Source organism: Peromyscus eremicus, chromosome 1 (genome assembly GCF_949786415.1).
Source record: "Peromyscus eremicus chromosome 1, PerEre_H2_v1, whole genome shotgun sequence".
Lineage (NCBI taxonomy): Eukaryota > Metazoa > Chordata > Mammalia > Rodentia > Cricetidae > Peromyscus > Peromyscus eremicus.
Window position 1 is genome coordinate 78,708,250 of NC_081416.1, and position 22,472 is coordinate 78,730,721.

Consider the following 22,472-nt stretch of genomic DNA (forward strand, 5'->3'; position numbering starts at 1 on the left):
CTGAAGGAATGGACCATATTAGACCCTGGTCTTTAAGAAAGCTGGCAGTTCCAGTTAGGTTTCCTGAGAATCTGGTTGAGTTGTTTTAGAGAAGCAAATGATGTCAATGTCTCTGATTTGGTCCTTACTCGTATTCTGAGTTCTCCAGGACCTGTTGAAACTCTGGGCCCAGGAGTTCCTTATTACAGGTTTCAGGATGCAGGCTAGACAGGACATGTTATCTACCCTAATCTCGGGTAGAAGGAAACAGTGCAATGGAATAACTGGATGTTGGCTCTTGGGGCTTCTTGGTCATATTATACATTATATCTGCTTACATTCACTGACAAAAATTTGCCTGTCCCAAGCTTTAACTGTAAGGAATCTTGGAGATGTGAGCAAAGCTGTGAATGTCAACGTCATAGTGGGAACATAATAACAATCTCACAGAAGCACCTCATTTTCTGGGAGCTGTTTTAGGTCAGTGGTTCCTTGTATCTTAAGCCAGAAGTCCCAAGGCAAGACAGCACCAAACTCCACCCATCTGAAGCATAGGGTCCTTCTAGGGTTTACATTTAATTTAAGAAGTTTGGGAAAATGGTAGAATTACACTGTATGGAGCAGTTAAAAGGATTCATCTAGTATTTTTCAGGAATAATTAGAGAGGGAATTTAAATGACTCTGCTCAAATCAAAATTTCTCTTGGAAAAGCCCCAGCAGCTCTGTCTAAAAAACTACTGTGGCAACATCTGGGACTGAATTTCAGAGCTCCAAGATTGGAATCAGAGAAACCAATTGAAAGGCTGTTATGGTAAATGTGGGTTCAAAAAATAGTAAGTTCTTGGCTAAGGTGAGGAAACTGGAGGTGAAAAAAAGGGATACATTCCAAGGACCCGACACAGATGGGATCTGGAGAACTCGAGGAGCAAATGATGGTGCGTGGGGAATCCAAAAAGTCAAAAAGTAGGGAGGAGGAACCATCACGTCGTTCCACAACTCAAAATCATGTGAATTGGAGTCTTAGGAAGTAAAAACTTTTAATCCCAGAATAAAATAAGCCTCTGTGATCTTTCATAAAGAGGAAACTTGAAAATTAAAATTTGAAAAAAATGTGACTGTATGAGCTTTAAAAATGTTTGCATTTCTCAATGTACGGGCAGTGTGTGAAAGTGCTCACCTCACAAGCATAGGGACCTGAGTTTAGAACTACAGAACTTGTGTAAAAAACACGACAATGACCAATCCTGTAAGATGCTAAAGGGGCAGTAGTGGCACTCATACCTTCATGGTAACCAACAGCTCTCTGCTTGAGCTTAAGGCCTGCTCAGCAGGAGGGAAATTTCACCTGGTTCTGGAAACCTAGCCATACCCAGGTCTAGTGACAGTCTTAGAGGAGAATCTATTACCACCACTTTACTAGACCAGCATAATCTCTAACTGAATTCCAAATACTTTTCCTTGTATCTACAGATAAGTGTAGCTATCAGGTCTCCTCAAAGAAGCTTCTCTTTGCAGCATATAAGGACCCCATTACAGAAAATCACAGTTGGTAAAAATACAGAGACCAAGTGATTATGGGGTGCCCAATCATAATAGATACATGTGCAGCACAACTCCTGCACCTAAGGCTCAGGGAACATCATGGGAAAATGGAAGGAAAGTAGAAAAGAAAGGACCTTGGCAAAGGTCCTCTGGCTCTTACAGTCTTTCCTGACCCTAGCGGAGGTGCCTAGTAATGAGGAATACAGAGCCTGAATTGGCCATCTTCTGTAACCAGGCAAGCCTTCTAGTGATGGGATTAGGACATCAACCCAACCACTAAACCTTCAACCTACAATTTATCCTGCCTGCAAAGTGTGCTGGGGGCACAGAAATTGTGGGAGTGGCCAACCAATGACTTGAGGTCCACACCATGAGAGGGAGCTCATGCTTGACACAGCCTGGATGGCCAGGAACCAGAGGCTAGATAGCCCAGAGAACTAGGATAGAACCAAAGCATGACTGGCAAAAAAAAGCCAATGAAATGATTCCTAATGATATTCTGCTATATTCATAGATTGGTGCCTAGTCCAATCATCATCAGAGAGGTGTCACCCAGCAACCAATGGGATCAGATGCAAAGACCCACAGCCAAACATTAAGTGGAGCTCAGGGAAACCTGTAGAAGAGGGTGAGGAAGATTGTAGGAACCAGAGAGGTCAAGGACATCATGAGAACACAGCCCAGGAAATCAAATAAGGAGGGTTCATAGAGGCTCACAGAGACTAAAGCAACAATCAGGGAGCCTGTATGGGTCTTAGCTAGGTCTCCCAAAGTTATGTTATGTTTGTGTAATTTGATGTTCTTGTGGGACTCCTAACAGTGGGAGTGGGGGTATCTCTGACTCCTTTGCCTGATCTTGAGAACCCTTTTCTCCTACTGGGCTCCCTCATCCAGCCTTGATATTATTAGGGTGTGTGCCTAGTCTTACTGTAACTTGTTATGCCATGTTCGGTTGATATCCCTGGGAGGCCTGAACTTTTCTGAAGATAAATGGAGGTGTGGATCTAGGGAAGAGGGGAGATAGGGCGGGGGGGGGGGGGGGACTGGGAAGAGTGGAGGGAGGAGGAATTGAGTCAAGATATAGTGTATGAGAGAAGAATTTTTTAAAAAAGAGCCAGAAGACCAAGAAACCTGATGTGAGATTGTGTTTCCTAGAAATGACAGGAAGGTTTGAATTGTGACATCTCAACAATGAGGCTGCCAGACAGTGAAACAATGGCAGCACCAATGGTCATGCTCACTTGGAAGGGGGAAACCTCGCAGGGCCCCACTCCAGACAAAGAACTATCGGCCACTAATGACTGCCAATAGAGAAAGAATCACCCTCTCCCAATGATGAGGCTCCGGATTGGTTATTCAATATCAAGTGGTCAGCCTTGAAATGGATTCAGCAGGTTGTATTTATGTATTTATGCACTTATGTGCGTGTGTGAGTATGAGCATGCAGGTGTGTGTATATGCACACACACAATTATATACATACATAAAGAGGCCAAGAATTTGAGAGAGAGTAGGTAGGGGACCTTCGAGGGGTTGAAGAGAGGAAAAGAAAATTATATAATTATATTTTACTTAATACATTTAATGACAGATGTGTACCATAAGCACCTATAATTTCAGCGATCCTATGGGGAGATGAGAGGAGAGACAGGAGAATGCCTGGAAACTTGCAGGCCAGTTAGCCTGATGTATACATCAGAATAAACAAAGATACCTATTCTCACCAACATCTGTTTTCTGACTTTATACGTGCACCCTGTATTCACACTCATAAATGCACACACACAATAAAAAATATATAAATAAAATAAAATAAAAATTTAGAAATTGTTGCAACACATAATAAAGAACAAGTATCTCAAAGATTAATTACAGGTCAACAGTAAAATATAAACTATAAAAGGGAGTTTATAGTTTGGGGAGTTGGCTCAGCAATTGAAAACACTTACTGCTCTAGCAGAGGACCTGGGTTCAGTTCCTAGGACACACATGGTGCTCACAATCATCCATAACTCCATTTCTAGGGGATCCAACACCCTCTTACTACTTCCATTGGTACCAAACATGTACCTGTTACACATACATAAATGTAGACAAACACTCATACACAAAAAAATAAAAAAAATAAGAACTCATAAATCAAAAATCATGAGGCAAAATAAGAAATACAAATCAACAGTAAATATGTGGTACTCATTCTTCACTAGTGATTGAACAAATTCCAAGTTTAAAATGCAATATGAGCTTTGCTCAGACTGCAAATATATGGACTGAAAAATGGGCTGCCGGAAGACCAATTGAGCATGTCTAAAGGAACTGGATAGAGTAGATACTGAGCATGTGCAGTGTCCTGAGTAGAGAAAATGCTGAGCATGTGTAGGGTCCTGGGTAAAGCGCTTGATGAGCATTTGTAGAATCCAGGGTTCAATTCCTAGGAACACACACACACACACACACACACACACACACACACACACATACACACACACACAAGAATAAAACCTGGTGTGATGATAGATATGGAGAAATGACATCTTCCAATTGCTGTTGATGGAAGTATAAACTAATATGTTTGTTCCAGAGGGAAATACTAGAATATCTTTTGTTTTCCTTGAGAGTGGTCTCATTATTTTGACCACACTAGCCTCAAACTCCTGATTCTCCTACTTCAATGTCCAAATTGCCTGGATCACAGGTCTTCACCACCATAACCACTGAGATCTTGAGACACCCCCCCACTTCTCCTCCCTCTCCTCCTCCTCCTCCTCCTCCTCCTCCTCCTCCTCTTTCCTTTTTTTCATTTTTTCCTGTTTCTTTCCAGTGCTAGGGATAGAACCCAGGGTCTTGTGCACATTAGACAAAGGCTCTATCAATGATTTATATCCCCAATCCTTAAAGAATTTTTAATTGAAATATTTTTTTGACTTAATGCTGACTTTAAAACACTTACTAATGAATGTTGTGCATGTACTTTTAAAAAACATATTCAAGGATATTTACTATATGAATACTTGTTTAATAATCTTAAATATCTTAATATTCAAGGCCGGGGAGATAATTCGTCAGTCAAGAGCATTTGTTGCTCTCCCAGTGAACTGGAGTTTAGTTCCCAGTATCCACCTGGTGGCTCACAATCACCTCTAACTATAGTTCTGACTAGAATTAATCTGATATCTTTAGGCACCAGGTATGCATGTGGTACACATACATTAATTCAAACAAAACACTCACACACATAAAATAAAATGCATGTCTTATTCAGTGTACTATTGCTATGAAGACACACCATGACCATGGTAACTCTTACAAAGGAAAACATTTGATTGGGGCTGGCTTACAATTTAAGAGACTTAGTCCATCATCATCATGATAAGAAGCATGGTGGCATGTAGGCAAACACGGTGCTGGAGAAGTGGCTGAGAGTTCTACATCTGGATTGGCTGGAAGAGTGTGACACTGGACCTGGCTTGAGCGTCTGAAACCTCAAAGCCCAACCCTGTGACACACTTCATCCAATAGGGTCACACCTCCAAAAATGTCATTCCCTATGAGTTTATGGAGGCTGTTTTTACTCCAACCACCACAACATCTTTAAAAAAAAATACACTTAAATCTTTATGCTCCTTCCTAGGGGTGTTAGGTCTTAGTGCATTTGCATGTAAGCATCCCTACTATAGCCTCAGCCAGTAGACTTTTTGCTCTTCCTTCCTGGGTATGAATGTCATCTCAATCCTCCAACATCTTCTGTTTTCCAGTCAATATGTCAGAAAAAATTGTCACTGATATCCTACCCCAATTTCATATCTCCACTTTCTAAGTGATGTGTATTTTCTCACAGTTACCATATCCAGCTGATACTCTCTGTTCAATACTATATGAAAAAAAGAAGTTCAAAAGAGTGCAGGAAAAGGACGTCATTGCAACAAGGTTGTCACTTAAAAATGATAGAAAACAATAGTGTGGCCAGTGGCCAGCGCCACATTCCATCACTGGGCATCTCGGCCTTGGCACTGTTGACAGTTTGAGTTAAGGTGACTGTGTCATAAGACCTTGTTTATATCTTGCTCTACCCACTAAAGACCAGCAACAATTTCTCTCTACTTGTAACAACCAAAACTCTCCAGACATTGTCAATACTCCCTAAGGGCAAAAAATCAGCAGCAGTTGGGGACCACTAGCCTATTAGAACACAGGAGGATCATTGGTACCAATTAAGGGACAGAGTCAGCAAATCTCATGTAGAAAAAAAAAAAGTTTCTTGTTTCTTCCTAAAGAAAGCATCGCTACTGACTAGTGATTTTTAGTACTGACCATGTGAGGGAGGAACTGAAGATAATTTTATCAATAAGGACAGTGTATAAACCAGGTAACATACTTCCTATTAGTGTGAAGACTTCACAAGTCTTACTGGTGAGCAGACCCAGGTCATTATTTTCCAGGCTTGAAATTCCTCTGAGGAAATAATTGCATAAGATAATTCAATAAGCAACCCATTAACATCCTTGCTAAGAGTGTCTCTGATTGTTCATGGCAGAGATTTTTTTCAGACATGCCCTTGAACTCTAATCCAGAGGTCTGTCTCAGCCTGTGGCCATTTTTGGTAACTTTGATATATGATCTTCCTGTGATGTTGCCCCAAACCCAAGTTTTTATCCCAACCAAGTACACTGTACCAGGTAAGACGCAACCTCCCTCACCCAGCACAGACAGTGCTCTCATAACCAGAGAGTTTGGGAAGCTAAAATACAGAATATAATAAATAAAATAAAATACAGAATAAAATAAAATACAGGCTGTCCATCTTCCCTGGCAGCCCTCTATGTCCACAATCTAGATTAAGTACTCCATTTCTCTAAGCCCACATTAGATTTCTTTTCTTTTGAGGGGCTTATTTTCTTTTTTCTATTAGTATATATTCATTGCACAAGTAATTGGTTGCATTATGATAATGTCATACCTATATGTATGACATTGTAATAAATAATATATATAAAGTATGCCCTATATAAACAGAAAATGTGACAGTTGTCTTTCTGAGTCATTCACTCCACTTAATATGATGATCTCTAATCCATTCTTTCCCCATAAATTGACATGATTCTGTTCTTTGCGGCTGAATAATACCCCACATTGTCTTCATCCATTCCTCTGTAGATACTCATCTAGCTGATCTGTAAGTTGACTACTATGAATAACATTTCAATACACACTCAGCATCAACACCTCTCTGGCTGCTGATTTTTTCAGGCATACATCCAGTTCAACGCATATTACGTTTATAATGTAGTCAAGAACCCCTTCCTAGCCATTTGGCTAAGCATAGTTGGTCTTGATTTGCTTCAAAAGGCTAGCTGTAGACAGAAAGGATTTCTCTAGAAGATGTTCACTATTGGGCCAACTAACAGACATCCTAATGGGAAAAGAGTTATGTTACCTTCCCACAAACTATACACAAAAATGGCAGTTCTCCTGGAAATCATAGTTTGTAGAGTTTTCTTCAAAATATTAGCAATGCCAGGTGATTCAAAAAATTGTTTGGACACAATTTTGAATTCACTTCAAAGAGAAAAAATGTATCAAAAGGAAAAGAGGGTCTTAATTATCCATGACTGATGGACCATGGGGTCATTTTATGAGCCAACTTTGTATTATTCTGCATCATCTTAATATTTTTAAACACATGATAATTTTAAAAGGAAAAATGATTCCATTATGATAGCAATAATGAAAAATTTCCAGAGATTAATATTTGGCTACTTGAATTAGAAGAACATAGCTATAGGAAAAAAATAAGAAGCTAATCCTGATGACACATGCCTGAGATCCCAGCTGCTCAGAAGCTGAGGCAGGAGGGTCATAGATTTAAAATCATCCAGGGCTGTATAGTAAGACCCTGTTCTCTTCTGATTCAAAATAAGCAACATCAGCACCCAAAGTTAGAAATTTCAAAGGAATCTTCGAGATCATCCACTTTTGAGTAGTCACCAAATCTTCTGGATTTCAAGTTTATCAACAGATTATACACTAACCCTCCTACTTGTCTCCTTCCTATTCTAGAAATCATTCTGAGTTTCATCATTCCGAATAGGGGCAATAAGATGGTTCTATAACAGATCTTTCTTCTTTAGTGTTCATCGCTAGATTCCATTTTCTGTGTTTGCTCAAAGTAATTATTACAAAACCTGAATCTCATTACTATTTATCAACCCCAACATGATGTGGTAAAGATGAAAGATAAGTCTGGTCCTTATTGGCCTAATCTACCTTGTAAACACATTTTCTACTACCTTTTCCCACAATTTCAAACAAATTATGTATTTTTTTTGCAGCTGAATTTGAGAACATAAAGTTCCATTTTCTCAGAATATTGTCTCTTCTTTTACCTGGAAAACCCATGTTTATTAACTTGAAAGTAATAGTGTTGTTCACTTTGTGAAACTTTTAGTTTCCCAAGGGAAAAATCTCTTGTGTTGTTTCTTTTGCTTAGCACAGTACCTGGAAACCAGTAGGAGATTGAGTGCTCATGACCATGAACTTTCACAATCCACTCCAAACACTTGTAGTACAGTCAACCCAACTATTGAATAAACCCCAACCAAGAAATGAACATGTTGTGTATAGAGAATAGTATTTCTCTTAATGCCTTGCTCCTTCCTTTTCTTAAAAACCATCTGATCATTAGGGAGACCATTGTACAAATCTGTGGCTGCTTTCCAGGCATGGCATGCACAGCTGGGAATACCATGGTAAACGTGAAGAGCACAGAGCCCAGTGTGATTCGAACTCCACCCTAACCCTCACCAACCTGCCTCTGAAACCCTTGCAGAACAAAGCCACTTACAAACTAGCCTCACTTTGTATGGTTGATGGTTCGTTCCTGGAGGCTTTCACATTCTCTGTCTCTTTGGTTCTTGCACATTCTCCATCTCTCAGAAGAACTGCCTGATTCACCTCTGGAACACTGAGATTCAAATGTTAGTCCAATCCTTGACGGACATCCTGGATTTTACCAAACCTGATTCTACCGGAAACACTCTGCTGGGGGAAGGGAGTGAGGAGGAGGGGTGGAACAGATGACTGAAAAACAGTCCCAGCCACTCCCAAGACTTCCTTTGATTCCTAGAAGTAATTATCTCCTTTTCTCTTCGTGCGTTGAAGGCTAAGGGTCTTATACAGAGACAATCAATTCTGAAGCTATCTCTTTGAGCTTTGCAGGTGAAGGACTGAGCAGAGCTGAACAGGGAGCTCCAGTGAGGCATCAGTTTCAAGAAGGTCATTGAAGTACATTCAGGCTGCCAAGCTCCCGGGATTATTCCCAAACTCCCACAGTGCTCCATCAATCTGGCTACAGACAGGATGCCATAAACGAGGCTCTCTGGCTCATCCTATGGAACTGAGCCAGATTCCTCTAGGGTCTCAGATGCTTCCTAGATGTGAGCAGAGCACCTCAGGAAGTCATGCACTTGCTTTCAGCCTTCACTTCCATATTTTATGCTCAGAACTAGAAGCTAGAAATAGTTGATTATATTTAGAATATATGACCCTATCTAGACAGATCCACATGAAGCATCTTTAATATCCCTACTGGGAGGACCATGGGGTCATCCAATGCAGCCTCCCTTGAATCTAAGGCACTTTTAGAGACATGGTCACAACAGAAACAGCAAAACTCGTTATGTTACAGTGAGGATCCCTCTCCCTGGAGCCACAGAATTACGCTGTGTTCTTTGCATAGTAAACACATCTACTCATCTGATCATACTTTTGTGGAGTAACAATCATAAAAATCTGCTGAGCACTCACCGCCAGGAAATAAGAATTTCCTGCATACAAGCTCATTTAACTCGCCTAATTAGATTACCTACTTCACAGGGGAAACCAAGGCACATCACAAGTACTAACCATATTTTGTAGTGCTTCCTCCCATGAAGGCTACTGTAATACTTAAGTTATAACCAAAACAAGTAGGGTGAGTCTTGAATTGCTCCAAACGTCTTTATACTTAGTGTCCAGAAATTTCAATGAAAAACACCCACACATAAGTGGTTTCTTTATTCCTCCTTCTTTGGATCCAGAGATAATGTCTTTCTTTGGCTCTGGAAAGCTTCCTTTTATTCTCTATTCTCTCTGCCATCCTTTCAAAATATGTGTTAAATATACCCCAGTTGAACCCACTCACTCAAAAGCTAAACTGGAGTTTGGAGAAAATGTCTTCTAGCAATAACCTTTGACTCCAAACGCATCTAAGTCATCTCTGGCAGTTTTTGAAAATGCAGATGTTTGGAATCCTGAAAATTCTGGTTCAGGAAGTTTGGAGTGGAGCCCAGGAAATTACATAATTTTTTTTAATTTCTACAGGGAACCCTCTAGCTTCAAAACTAAGAGCTTCTGTTTCTATGGAAATAAGCAGTAGGATTTTTCTGATCTTGCCTGTATTTTTCTACCTGTAGGAAAAAAGACAGCCGAATAAGACTTAGAAATCCTTGATCCTGCTGGGATGTGACTGATAAACACAAGAGAGAGGTGGTGCCACCCGAGGAAGAACAGACGACGTCTTGGTGAGCTTCTAGAGCTCCTCCCCTTTTATTGAAGCTAGGCTTGGCATGCTCACATTCCATCTACTTGGCTACACTCTGTTATGGACTCTTTCCTCTTACTTTTTCTCCATAAACCTGATCACATCTGCTTTCTATAAGTTAGGAATGCCTCAAATTTCTCCATCTACTGGCCACACCCTTTCTGCTCAACTACACCATTAAGAACCCACTCTTTTTCACCTCCCTTCTACTGCTTCAGGAAATCTTAAGGGCTGCGGACAGGCCGGCTCAGCGCACTCTCTCCACCCACTCAGCATTTGACTTGGTGTGGCTGGCTGTTTGTTTATTATATGCCATGGAACTTTATCTGTCCAGTTCAAGGATGAAACATAATGAGAATTTCGATGCGTTTTCCTTCTCTATAAAAGTCCTCGATGCCAGGCATGGTGAAATGACCAACTTCTCGGGAGAGGTTAGTGGTAAAGGACTCCTTCCCTGTAGAAAGTGCTTTCGGTACTCGGGTTTGCTTCTCCACACTCATGTAGCTGTCCCCACTCCCTGACATATGGCAACGTTCACAGTGCTTGCCCGACTGGATCCAAGCTGAAAAGACCCCTGGATCGTGCTGATCATGTTGCAATAGAGAACTAGTTTTAAGATTCAGTCTGCTTACAAGCTGGAAGCTGAAGAGTCTCCTAGTATGTGATTTTGATACTGAGAGGAAAGATATCCATTTTCAATGGAACATGGAAATCTTGTTAAGCAAAACACCAGAAAGGACAGCAGAGCCTTGGCTTCCATGCCCCCCTCCTCCACTCCCACCTCCCCACCCCCGCCACAAACTTATTTTCTATAAGAAACAGAAAAATTGAAGAATGTGAAAAGATTCAGAAATTCAGGTTTGTTTTGTATATCAAGAAAATTTAAATTTAAAAATAATTAACAACAGATATCAATATTTTTATTTTAACTCCAAGATATAATTCCCACCCCACAGGGGGGAAGCTGATAAACACTACTCGGAAACCAGAACACAAGGCAATTGACACAGTGGGAACCAAATAAATCTCCATCACCAGATGGAAAAAAAAAAAGCACAAATTTAAGACTTAAAACAGTGAGACTGACGCCCAGTCCATCCTCAGAGCACTTAGGTCATTGTCCCAGTGAGTGAAATAAATTAAAAAATACAATGCTTCCCAGATGATCCCAACGTACAACCAGAATTGAGTGGGATACAGCTCAACAGTAAAACAGGTGCATATAGTTTGTGAGACATGGATTCAATTCCCAACATGGCCCAAATTAACAACTAAAACAGCAAATTGAGTGAGCAATCCTACATGAGTGCCGGGAAATGGAGAGGGCTAAAGGAAGATTTTATACTCATTTGTGTGTTAGGCATGGTCCTAGTACATTGCAGTGACAGAGGATTGTACACTCAGACTTTAAGCAATAAACATAAACAACTTTTTAAAATAGGAAAAGGGAGATAAATAGAACACGAGGATGAGAGACACCATATTTTACCAAGGTAGTATTAAATGGGCATCAATGTTCTGTGAGGCTCAGCTAAGATTCCACTATTATTGTTTCAGCCTTGCCCCACCTAGGAGACAGAGAGATAGGTTTACAATCACACATCTTTTGAGCAAGCACTGATGCCTACAATATGCTCAGCATTATCATGGGGAGGAGGCTAAACTTTAGGAGGCAAGATTTTGTCCTCCAAAAGTCAATGATACTGCAGGAAAAACTATGTAAGAAAGTGAATTGTTCTTGTAAAAGCAAATCTAATGCTAAGGTTTTAAAGAGCTGCTGGGCCCTGAAGAGGAAGTGGTGGTTGTACTTGGTTTGTGGTGGAAGGCGACCAGAAATGACTTCAAGGAAAAGGTGACTGTTGAACTGAACTTAGACGTAGGAATGGACAGCCACGGAAGGCAAGGCATTCTAGGGAGGTGATCAGAATAGAGAGGGACACATCCACAAAGAGTTTGACAACTATGTATGTGTCACAGGGCAGCAAGAGTTTGTATTAACAAGGTGAAAGGCAGTGGAATTCCATACAGCCACAAGGAAAAGTAAAATCACCACTCTCAGCATAATGGATGCAATTGCAGATCAGTACATTAAGTAAAACAAGCCAGATTCAGAAAGACAGGTACATAATAGTTTATATGTGGAACCTGTTTTTAAACCGCATAGATGAGCATAAGTGTGTGCATTTGTATGTGTAACACACATACTTGTATGTACATGTATTTGTGTATATATGTGTGTGTGCTTGTGTAATGTGTGTGGTTGTGGATATTGAAACTAGAAAGAAGACCATGATGAAAAGGAAAAGCTCTAACTGGAGGTGGGATATAGAGAGGATAATAGAATATGTGTGGTGTGAAAGCAGACTCGGGGTGAGTGGGGGAAGGGAGGGACCAGCTGGAAGGCATGTGGGAGAGGAATGAACGAGAAGGAAGCACAATGCCTCATGTGTATAGTGATGTCACGTTGAAACTCTCTGCTTTGTGCACTTACCTGAACTACAATAAAAAGGATGTTTTAAAAGAGTCAGGATGGAAGTAAAACTCGAAGAGACCTGAATGTAATGTAAGGAGTTTGTATTTGGTGAGAAATGTAAAACCAATGGTTAACAAAATCATAAGAGGAAAGTGACAGGAGCCCACTGATGTCCATTTCAGAAATCTTTCTGACTGGAGTGAGTTTAAATGCAATAGAAATGCACAGAAAAGGCTAATAATTAGTTACTGCCGTAGCTCAGGTATACACCTGTGCTGACCCCTGACTGTGAGAACAGATTCGAGGGAGCCCAGCACAAGGATAGAATGAAACAAGGGTAAGCATTCTCTCAGCTCTTACTCAATGCAGTCCTTTAAGTCAGGGAAAACTAAGATAAGAGAAAGAAATTAAAGGACTACAAATAGGAAAGAACGAAATCAAATTATCACTATTTGCAGACAACATGATCTTATACTTAAAAGACGCTAAAGATCACACCAGCAAATTCTTAGAACTGGAGATCATTTTTATCAAGGTAGCAAACTCATTGAGAAGAAACTCAGTAGCATCAAAAACAATGAAACATGTAGGAATAGGTTTATCCAGAGAGGTGAAACTTTAAAACATTGAAGGAAGAAGCTAAAGAAGACACTAGAAGACAGACAGGCTTCTGCTCATGGATAGGCAGCATTTGTATCATTAAAATGTCTACATTACTGAAAGCACTCTACAGATTCAAAGCAGTCCCTACCAAAATTCCAATGGCATTCTTCATGTCTCTAGAAAGCTCAAATCTAAAATTGTTATGGAAGTATGAAAGACCCTGAATAACTAAAGCAATCCTTAGCAGGAAGAGAAATGCTGGAGGTATTACAATATCCAACATCAAATAATATTGTAGAGCCACAGTAACAAAACCATCATGGTATTGGTATGGGAAAAAAAAAACAGGCATGCAGACCAATGGTATGAAATAGAAGACCCAGAAATAAATCCACACTGTTACAGTCACCTAGATTTTTATAAATCTCTGGCAGCAATGTATATTGGAGGACAGTCTGCCTGTTTAACAGTGCCAGGAAAACTGGATTTTCATGGTAGAAGATGAAACTAGATCCATATATCTCACATTGCACACACACAAAAATTGTCAATTCAAAATGGATGGAAGGCCTAAATATAAGATATGAGCTTTGAAATTGTGAGAGGGAAACAGGTGGAAACATAAACAAAGGTAAATATTTTCTGAATGAGACTTCAATACTCACAAGAAATATTTCCAAAAACTGATGAGTGGGATTCCATGAAATTAAGAAGTCTCTGCACACAGAGGAAGCAATTACCAGAACAGCCTACAGAGTTGGAAAATTCTTTACTAACTGTGTGTTAGACAGAGGATTAAAATTCAGGATACACAAAGAACAACAAAAATTAAACACCAACAAAAAGAAAAGGTAGTCTTGTCAATCAAAAACTGAACTAAATAAACAGTGCTCCAAAAATGAAACAAAATATTCAATAAATACTTGGAAATGAATGTATCCATCCTTAGTCATCAGAGAAATGCAGACTAAAGCTCCTTTGAGATTCTGTCTCATCCCAGTCAGAGTGGCTGTCATCAGAAAACAAATTAAACAAATGATGGGGGGCGGATATGGGCAAATAAAAACACTTATTCATCACTGCTATGTAAACTGGTGAAGCCACTGTGGAAATCACTATGGAGGTAGAAGAAGAAGAAGAAGAAGAAGAAGAAGAAGAAGAAGAAGAAGAAGAAGAAGAAGAAGAAGAAGAAGAAGAAGAAGAACTAAAAGAAAAAAGCACTACTGGATGACCCAGCTGTACCACTCTTGAAGTCAACACCACAGAGATCACCACAGACCCATGTTTCATAGCTACACTATTCACAATAGCCAGGGAATGAAACCAGCTCAGCCGCTGATCAACAGAGGAGCAGATAAAGACAATGTGCTGTATACACACAATGGAGTTTTATGCAGCAACAAAGAAATAGGAAGTCATGATATTTTCAGGAAAACAGATGCAATGAGGATTACATTAGGTAAAACAAGCCAGACTTGGAAAGACAAACACTACTTGTTTTCTTTCTCATGCAGAACTTAGATTTAAGTTTAGGGTGAAGACTCCACAGAGTCCTTTCATAACAGCTCAACTATCAGTGAAAATTTAAGTCCCTCTGGGCATTGTAGCACACACTGGTAAGCCCAGCATGTGGAAGGCTGAGGTCAGATGATTGCAAGTTCAAGGCCAGCTCGGAATGCCTAGTGAAACCTTGTTAGAGGGAGGGGCTGGATTTAAACTCCATCAAAAGGAAAGGGCTTTTACCTAAGTACAAATGGCTGTTATTCTGTTTTAATAGAGGATCCATGTTGTCCAAACATTAAATGTTTCAACAGAAATAGGGTTCCATATAAGTGGATTTTATATAGGTCCTCTTATTCTTACATGTTGACAAGTAAAATTACTTTCATTTTAAAACACTGCCCTTACCACTGGAGCTCATCCATGATCCTTGGAAGCTACAGATTTATATATTTTGCCATGTTTTCAATCTGAGGCCTTCTTACAATGATAGAAGTTGCTCTCTTCTTTGGCCCCAAGTCAAATTCTTTCAGATATCTTATGGTCCTTCTTTATATGGTGCCAAGAATTTAGGAGCAAGATCGTGTTCAATCCTTGTCACTTATGAGTTTATTGACTTCCATCTTAGCTGTTTTTAGCTTTCGTGTTTCTGAACAAATATTACTGATTAGTGTACATTTATAGAACAGCATGTTCACAGAAGACACCAAAAGTTTATAGCTAAAATGCAACATTGTGCTGACCTACATAAAAGGAGGATGACCTCCTTACGGTGGAAGAAATCAGAGCTGGAGCAACAGAGTGTATGTTCAAGGTCATACAGCAGCTTTCTGACAGTGTGACAAGCAAGATATACTGACTCTTCTCCATTTCACTCATCTCTGGACTGAAAGGTCATTGTCTGCTTAATAAATATTTTTGGTTATATCCATTAGCTGTTCCTGTGAAACAAAAAATATGAACCACTGGTGATGGGCAACAACAAACAATGATTTCTCATTTGTGCCTGCTGGTCAACAGGGTGCAGATATCTTCAGCTGCATTGTCCTGGGCTTCATTCCAAGGTTCAAGTCTGGTTCAAATCAGCTAACATTGATTTAGTTCTCCCTTTCTAGAGCTTGGGCCATCTGAAGGAAAGAATGGTGGCTACTTGTTGTGTATTCTACTCATAGTGATGATCAAAGATCCCAGAGAAGCAAACAGACATGTTTGCTCCTTAAAGCCTAGACTGAGAATTCTGAGGTCTTTCCAACATATAATCTTCTAGCCTAAGAAGTATATTCAGCAAAACCAAATGTTAAGGAGGCAAGGATATACATAACCCCATGAAGACCAAGGTGGGAGGAGGAAGTGGCTATACACTGGATAGCAATCATACCTTACAAAGCTGCTACTATTGAAGAGACACGTTGTGTCCAGCACCACAACAAGTATCTTACGGGTATTATTAAATGCAATGCCTATGTGGTGTTTGTGACTACCTCCTTTGACAAATAAAGAAACTGAGACTGGGAGAGATTAAGCATGTGATAGACAGCACATACACTTACTAATGGTTGGTAGAACAAAATTTGAGCATAGATCACTACACACTAGACCATTCTCCCTTCCCCTCTCCCCTCTCTCCCTCCCTTTTCCCTTCTTTCTGTTCTGTTGTGCAATAATCTTTTTGTACACTGTGAAAATGTGTCGCTCATATTGGTTTAATAAAAAGCTGAATGGCCAATAGCTAGGCAGGATTTCCAGGCATAGGAGATGCTGGGAAGAAGAAGGGATAGGTCAAGAGGGGACATGGAGGAAGCAGGAGAGCAGGATGAACAGTAAGTAGTAGGTGAGTAGTAGGTAAATATACCTTGAGGCAGCACATAGATTAATAGAAATGGGTTCCATTTAAGTTATAAGAGCTAGCTAAAAACAAGCCTAAGCTATCAGCCATGCTTTCATAATTAATAATAAGTCTCTCTGTCGTAATTTGGGAATTGGCTGGAGGGACAGAGAAAGACTCACTACATATCTCTCCCCCCTCCCCCTTGCTCTATATACCTCCCTTCTCTCCCTACCACACCCCTCCCCTCTCTCTGTCTCTTTCTGCCATTGCCTATTTTCAGAAGAAGCTCAATTTACTTTTAAGCACAAAAACAAGTTAGTTCTATCAACAGCTGATGAATGCCTGATGTTCGTCAGGGTTGTACTCAATATTTTCATTACAACATAAAAAGAGAAGGGCGAGTGGGGCTGTTAGAGGAAGGTTGGCTCCTTGTGAGGCAGTGGTCCAAGTCCATATGTTCTTGCTCTGAAGCCAGCAGGGTGAGAGGGGATGAAATGCTGTGCCAAAGGGATAGTGTGTAACTGGTGTGTGGCGTGTTAGCTACTCTACATTATAGCTTAGCTTTTGAGTTAGAATCATAAATAAGGGTGAACCTTTTTCTTGTGAAACACAGCCCCAGAGACTACATAAATAACAAGCTGTTTTAACTTGGGAGTTCAGCTAGAGCAGACAAAGGACCGTGACATTAAGTCAAATGTCACTCACAATTCCTCTCACTAACTCAGAATCCTAAGCAGAAAGGGCAAGACCTGACCGTGACACTGGTGGGTGACGAGCTGGGTCCTCATCAGCATCACTGATTGCTCCAATATCCTTCCTACCAGTTGCTGTCTTTCCCTAAGTCTCGAGGCTGAGTTTCTTCTTTGGCCCCCACTAAAAGTTTTATCATTCCCAAACTATGTCCTTAGATAGAGGAACTGCCCTAATCTGACCAAGACATTTCCTTGAGGGTAAAGCCCTGGACCCAAACATGTCCCACACTCTTCACTAAGAGTGACTCTAAAAGATTATTTAAGGACCTAAAAAGGAACTCTTTCCCTTGTTCTCCTTCTAAGACTGAAAAGTCATTAGGTGTCCAGCATATTAACCATAATGCAGGTTTAGGATTAGCTTCAGACGCTAAGCTAACCACCCTCAAAGTTTCTGGAGTTAACTCAAGTCACACTTGTAGACATCAGCATTACCTTCAGGCCTCTGTCTCTGTATAATGCCCCCTTCATAGCTGATCTAGAGTAAAAACAAAGAACTATGACCTATCCCAAGAGTAAAACAGACTATGACCTGGAAAGAACATCTGGCCACTGTTTGTCTTGTTTTTCTAAGTAAAGTTTTATTGAAACACAGCCATGCTAGTGTGTTTATATGATGTGCTGCTTTTATACTATAATGACAAACATCAAGATTTGTGAAAGGGACTATATGACTGGCAAAGTGATATTAACAGCCCCACCTTTTTTTGCCAATCTATCATTTCCTTTGGAAATAGAGGTGGGGCATGGGTCAGGGATCCTGAATGGAGGGATCGTCTTCTCTTGCACAGTCCCAGTGCCTCTCCATCTTTGGGGAAATGGTACCTCTTGTAATTAAGAAGGTAAATATCATAAGATAAGATGTTTAAAAACAACATTTTGTGACAGCATTACATAGCCATAAACTCTTTGATACTCTTTCCATACGCAAGTGCAGCCTGTGCACCTGGTTCTTGATCTGGGCTGTGACTCATGTGTAGTGAACAGATGTGGCAGAATGAGGTCTCTGTGACTTCTGAAGCTATCTGGAAACAAAGTACAGTTTTCACTTTGTTGGGATGTTTGTACTGGAATGTAAACCCATAAGTCCAGTGGGGGAATGGGAGAGAAGGATGATGGGAGAGAGAGATGGTGGGGGAGAGGGGTGGTGGGGGAGAGGGATGATGGGGGAGAGGGATGATGAGGGAGAGGGATGATGGGGGAGAGGGATGATGGGGGAGAGGGATGATGAGGGAGAGAGATGGTGGGGGAAAGGGATGATGGGGGAGAGGAATGATGGGAGAGATGAATGGAACTTGGGGGAGCAAAACCTAAGACAAAATTCGCATTTGGAAATGCTCACAATAGATGGGAAAGCCATCCTTGAGATTAAAGTCTCAGTGATGAAGTCAAAATGAAGATGAAAGAAATATCCCTGGCACCTTTGTAAATAAGAAAACTTAGTCGCCAGCTTTTCCTTGCCCTCCTTGGACACTGTCGTCCATAGTGGCACTTGACACCTGTTCTTTTTGCCTACAAAATAACCTCAAGATCTTACCATCTCATCTGTATGAGTTACTTCTTCTCACCTGTGGTTGATATATTGTGCACCCCAATAAACTTATCTGGGGTCAGAGAACAGAACAGCCACTATATTAAACATAGAAGTAGGCCAGGCGGTGGTGGCGCACGCCTTTGATCCCAGCACTCGGGAGGCAGAGCCAGGCGAATCTCTGTGAGTTCGAGGCCAGCCTGGGCTACCAAGTGAGTTCCAGGAAAGGTGCAAAACTACACAGAGAAACTCTGTCTCAAAAAACCAAAAAAAAAAACAAAAAACCCACAAACATAGAAGTCAGGCAGTGGTCGCACATGCCTTAAATCCTAGCATTCCAGAGGCAGAGATTCACCCGAATCTCTGAATTGAAGGCCACACTGGGAACAGAGCCAGGCATGGTGGCACACACAGCACTTGAGATCTCTTGTCTTGCTTGGGAAGGACACATGCCTTTAATCCCAGGAAGTGATGGCAGGAAGCAGAAAGGTATATAAGATGTGAAAACCAGGAACTAGAGGCTCTTTTTAAGTCTTAGGCTTTTTAAGCTTTTAGGCTTTTAGCAGCAGTTCAGCTGAGATCCATTCAGATGAGGACTCAGAGGCTTCCAGTCTGAGGAAACAAGATCAGCTGAGAAGTTGGCAAGGTGGGGTTGGATGTGGCTTGTTCTGTTTCTCTGATCTTTCAGTATTCACCCCAATACCTGGCTCCGGGTTTGTTTTTATTAATAAGACCTTTTAAGATTCATGCTACACTCATTCTCGTGAAAAAATACCCAAAACAAATGATCTAAGAAAGGATGGGTTCATTGGAGTTCATCATTTGAGGAGATCCAGTCCATCATAGCAGGAAAGGCCTGCCAACAGGAGTGTGAGGCAGCAGAGTACACTGAGTCCACAGCCAGGAAGCAGAGAGAGATGAGCTCAGCTCACTTCCTCACCCTCCACCTCCCCCCCCCCCACACACACACCTTTTTATTCAGTCTAGGATCATGGAGTAGTACTACATGTAGAATGGGTCTTCCTTTCTCAGTTAAACCTCTCTAAAAACAGCCTCACAGACACACTCAGCCAAAAGCAGCATCTCCTATTGTTTACTAGCTGGAAGAAGAAGCTGAGAGTTTTGCTTTAATGAACCCACAAGAGGAAAAGCAAGCCCTTATGACCTAGACAAGACAAGAAAAGGCAGAGACTAACTGTAGCTAATTGGCAAGCAGGTCACAAGCAGAGTTAGCTGCTGTGTGTGTGTGCTACTCAGGCCACTCCCAGTATTCATTTCAGAGTGGGAGGTGGCTAATGGCTAAGGGGTAGAGGCACCTGCCCCTGTGACTTCTTGCTGGGGGCAGCTCACTAGAATTCCTCTAATGCCTCACAGAAAGTTACAGGAAAAATGTAGGCAGGTCTGGACAGGAACAGGATATGAAAAGAAGGAAGCAGGGTATAAAGGGGCATCTGGGGCCACTCAGGGATAAAAGCCTGCAGGTAGGGAGCTGCTGAAGGACCCATTGGTTCCAGCAGCATTTCTGCCAACTCTGCTCCTGCTCTGAGCCTGCCTCCCCAGGGGAACTCCAGGGATAAGCATCTAACTGGCTACCATGGGCACAATCAGAAGCCTGAGAACCCAGGGGATCTAGGAACTGGAAAATCCAATAGTTAGCAACGATCACTATGAACTATACGTGTCTTCTGAGGAGCTACAGTTCTCTGAAACCTAAACACCTTGTCATTTGAACACCCGAGACACAGGACATCCTCAGCCCCATAAGCAGTGTCAACTGAATATCAAAGTCTGCATTTCAGGCCTCAGGATCTCAGGGGAACACAACCAACACAGAAAGCATCAATGCAGACACACGCACAGTTTGATCCGGTGGAAAGGCTCTGTGCCGATTGTGCAGAGCTAAGCAGCAGCAGCCACAGCAGCAGCACAGGGAATATGAACAAAGGCAGGACTCTGGGAAACTTTTAACAAAGATGGTAAATGACCCAGGGAATTAATGGAGAAAAGTGAAATGGTGACTAGAGAAAGAAAAGCAAAAAGCAAGGGAAGTGAGGAGCGGGGTGAGAAAAGAGCCTTACGGTGCAGAAGTGACGGCAGGAAGAAACTTGGGTTTCCCAAGCTGGGGCGTGCTCATTATTTGTTTATCTCAGATCCTACACAAAATTTAAAAGAGAAGCAACTCTCAATATATTAGAAGATACTTGGAGTAGATGTGTAATAAAAATGAATGCAGAGAAGACACACAGGAGGAGGAAAACAGGTACACGAGCTCTACTTTGTGGATCTGCAACAGAATTCCCCCAGCTTTCTCCTCACATCTCAATAGTCCTTCCTACCTGTTTAAACACTACACCACCACCACCATCACCACCATCATTATAGCTGCTATCACCACCACTACCACCACCTCCACTCCCATCACCACCACCACACTACCCCCCACCCTCACCCCCACCCCACCACCACCACCATGACCACCCCCATCACCACCACCACCACCACCACCACCACCTCCACTACCATCACCACCATCACCACTACCACCACCACCACCTCCACTACCACCACCACCATCACCACACCACCCCTACCCCCCACACACACCCACACATACCCTACCACCATCACTACACCACCCCCTACCCCCACGCACACACCCCACACACCCCACCACAACTACTACCCCCACCACCACCACACCACCACCACCTCCACTACCATCACCACCACCCCCTACCCACACACACACACCCACACATACCCCACCACCACTACCACCACCACCACCACCACCACCACCACCACCACCACCACCACCCTAGTTATCTCCCTCCCTTATGCCCATGTTAGGAGTCTTGGAAACATGCAGAGATCACTTCTGAGAAAACTCAGTATGTATACCAACATGCCTACCAGTCAATATAATTTCTCCCACCTTTCCTGGATACCTGCACTCTGCTTTGGAAACATACCTTTGAGAATGAAAAGTTTACATTTAATTTGTAGAGTCCAACAAAAAAAAACAATAAAAGTTGTCTATAGCAACAGCATATACCTATAGTTCCAGAGTTAGGCCAACCTGGGCTGCTGAGGGAGAGAGGGTCAGTTTTCTCCAGGGATGCAGCCCTGATAGGTTGCACACGCTCTGGTGGGTAGATCCACATCCATGCACATATCTACACCAATGTATATACCAGCAACCCTAACTAGACTTAGTGGGCTTTATTTTTTTAAAGAGCACATGGAGTTGGGAGGAGGCATGATGGGGTAGCTACATTGAAAAGTTGGAGAGGGGAAGTGGAGGTAGATATGACAAAAACACATTGTATACATATATCAAATTCTAAAAAAATAAATAAAAAGATTATTTGAAAAAGAAATTAAAGGATAGGTGATATGTGCTTCTTTTTCTATTTACATATTTCCAGAAACACATATTTGTGTTTATATTTAACTAAAATATGTGAAATATTCATTGTGGGGAAAAATTAATATATCCTCTCCCTCAAATGTCTTTAAAATTATCTCTGCTCCCAGAATAACTTAATATCTCGGTGCATTTACTTGTTCTCTGCACAGCAATCCATAAGGGTAAGCATTTTTTAAAAGAAATTGTAATAAACAAACTGCTTTGCAATCTCCTCTTTCCAGGGAACACAGTTGAACAATACATTGCATATTCTTCCACA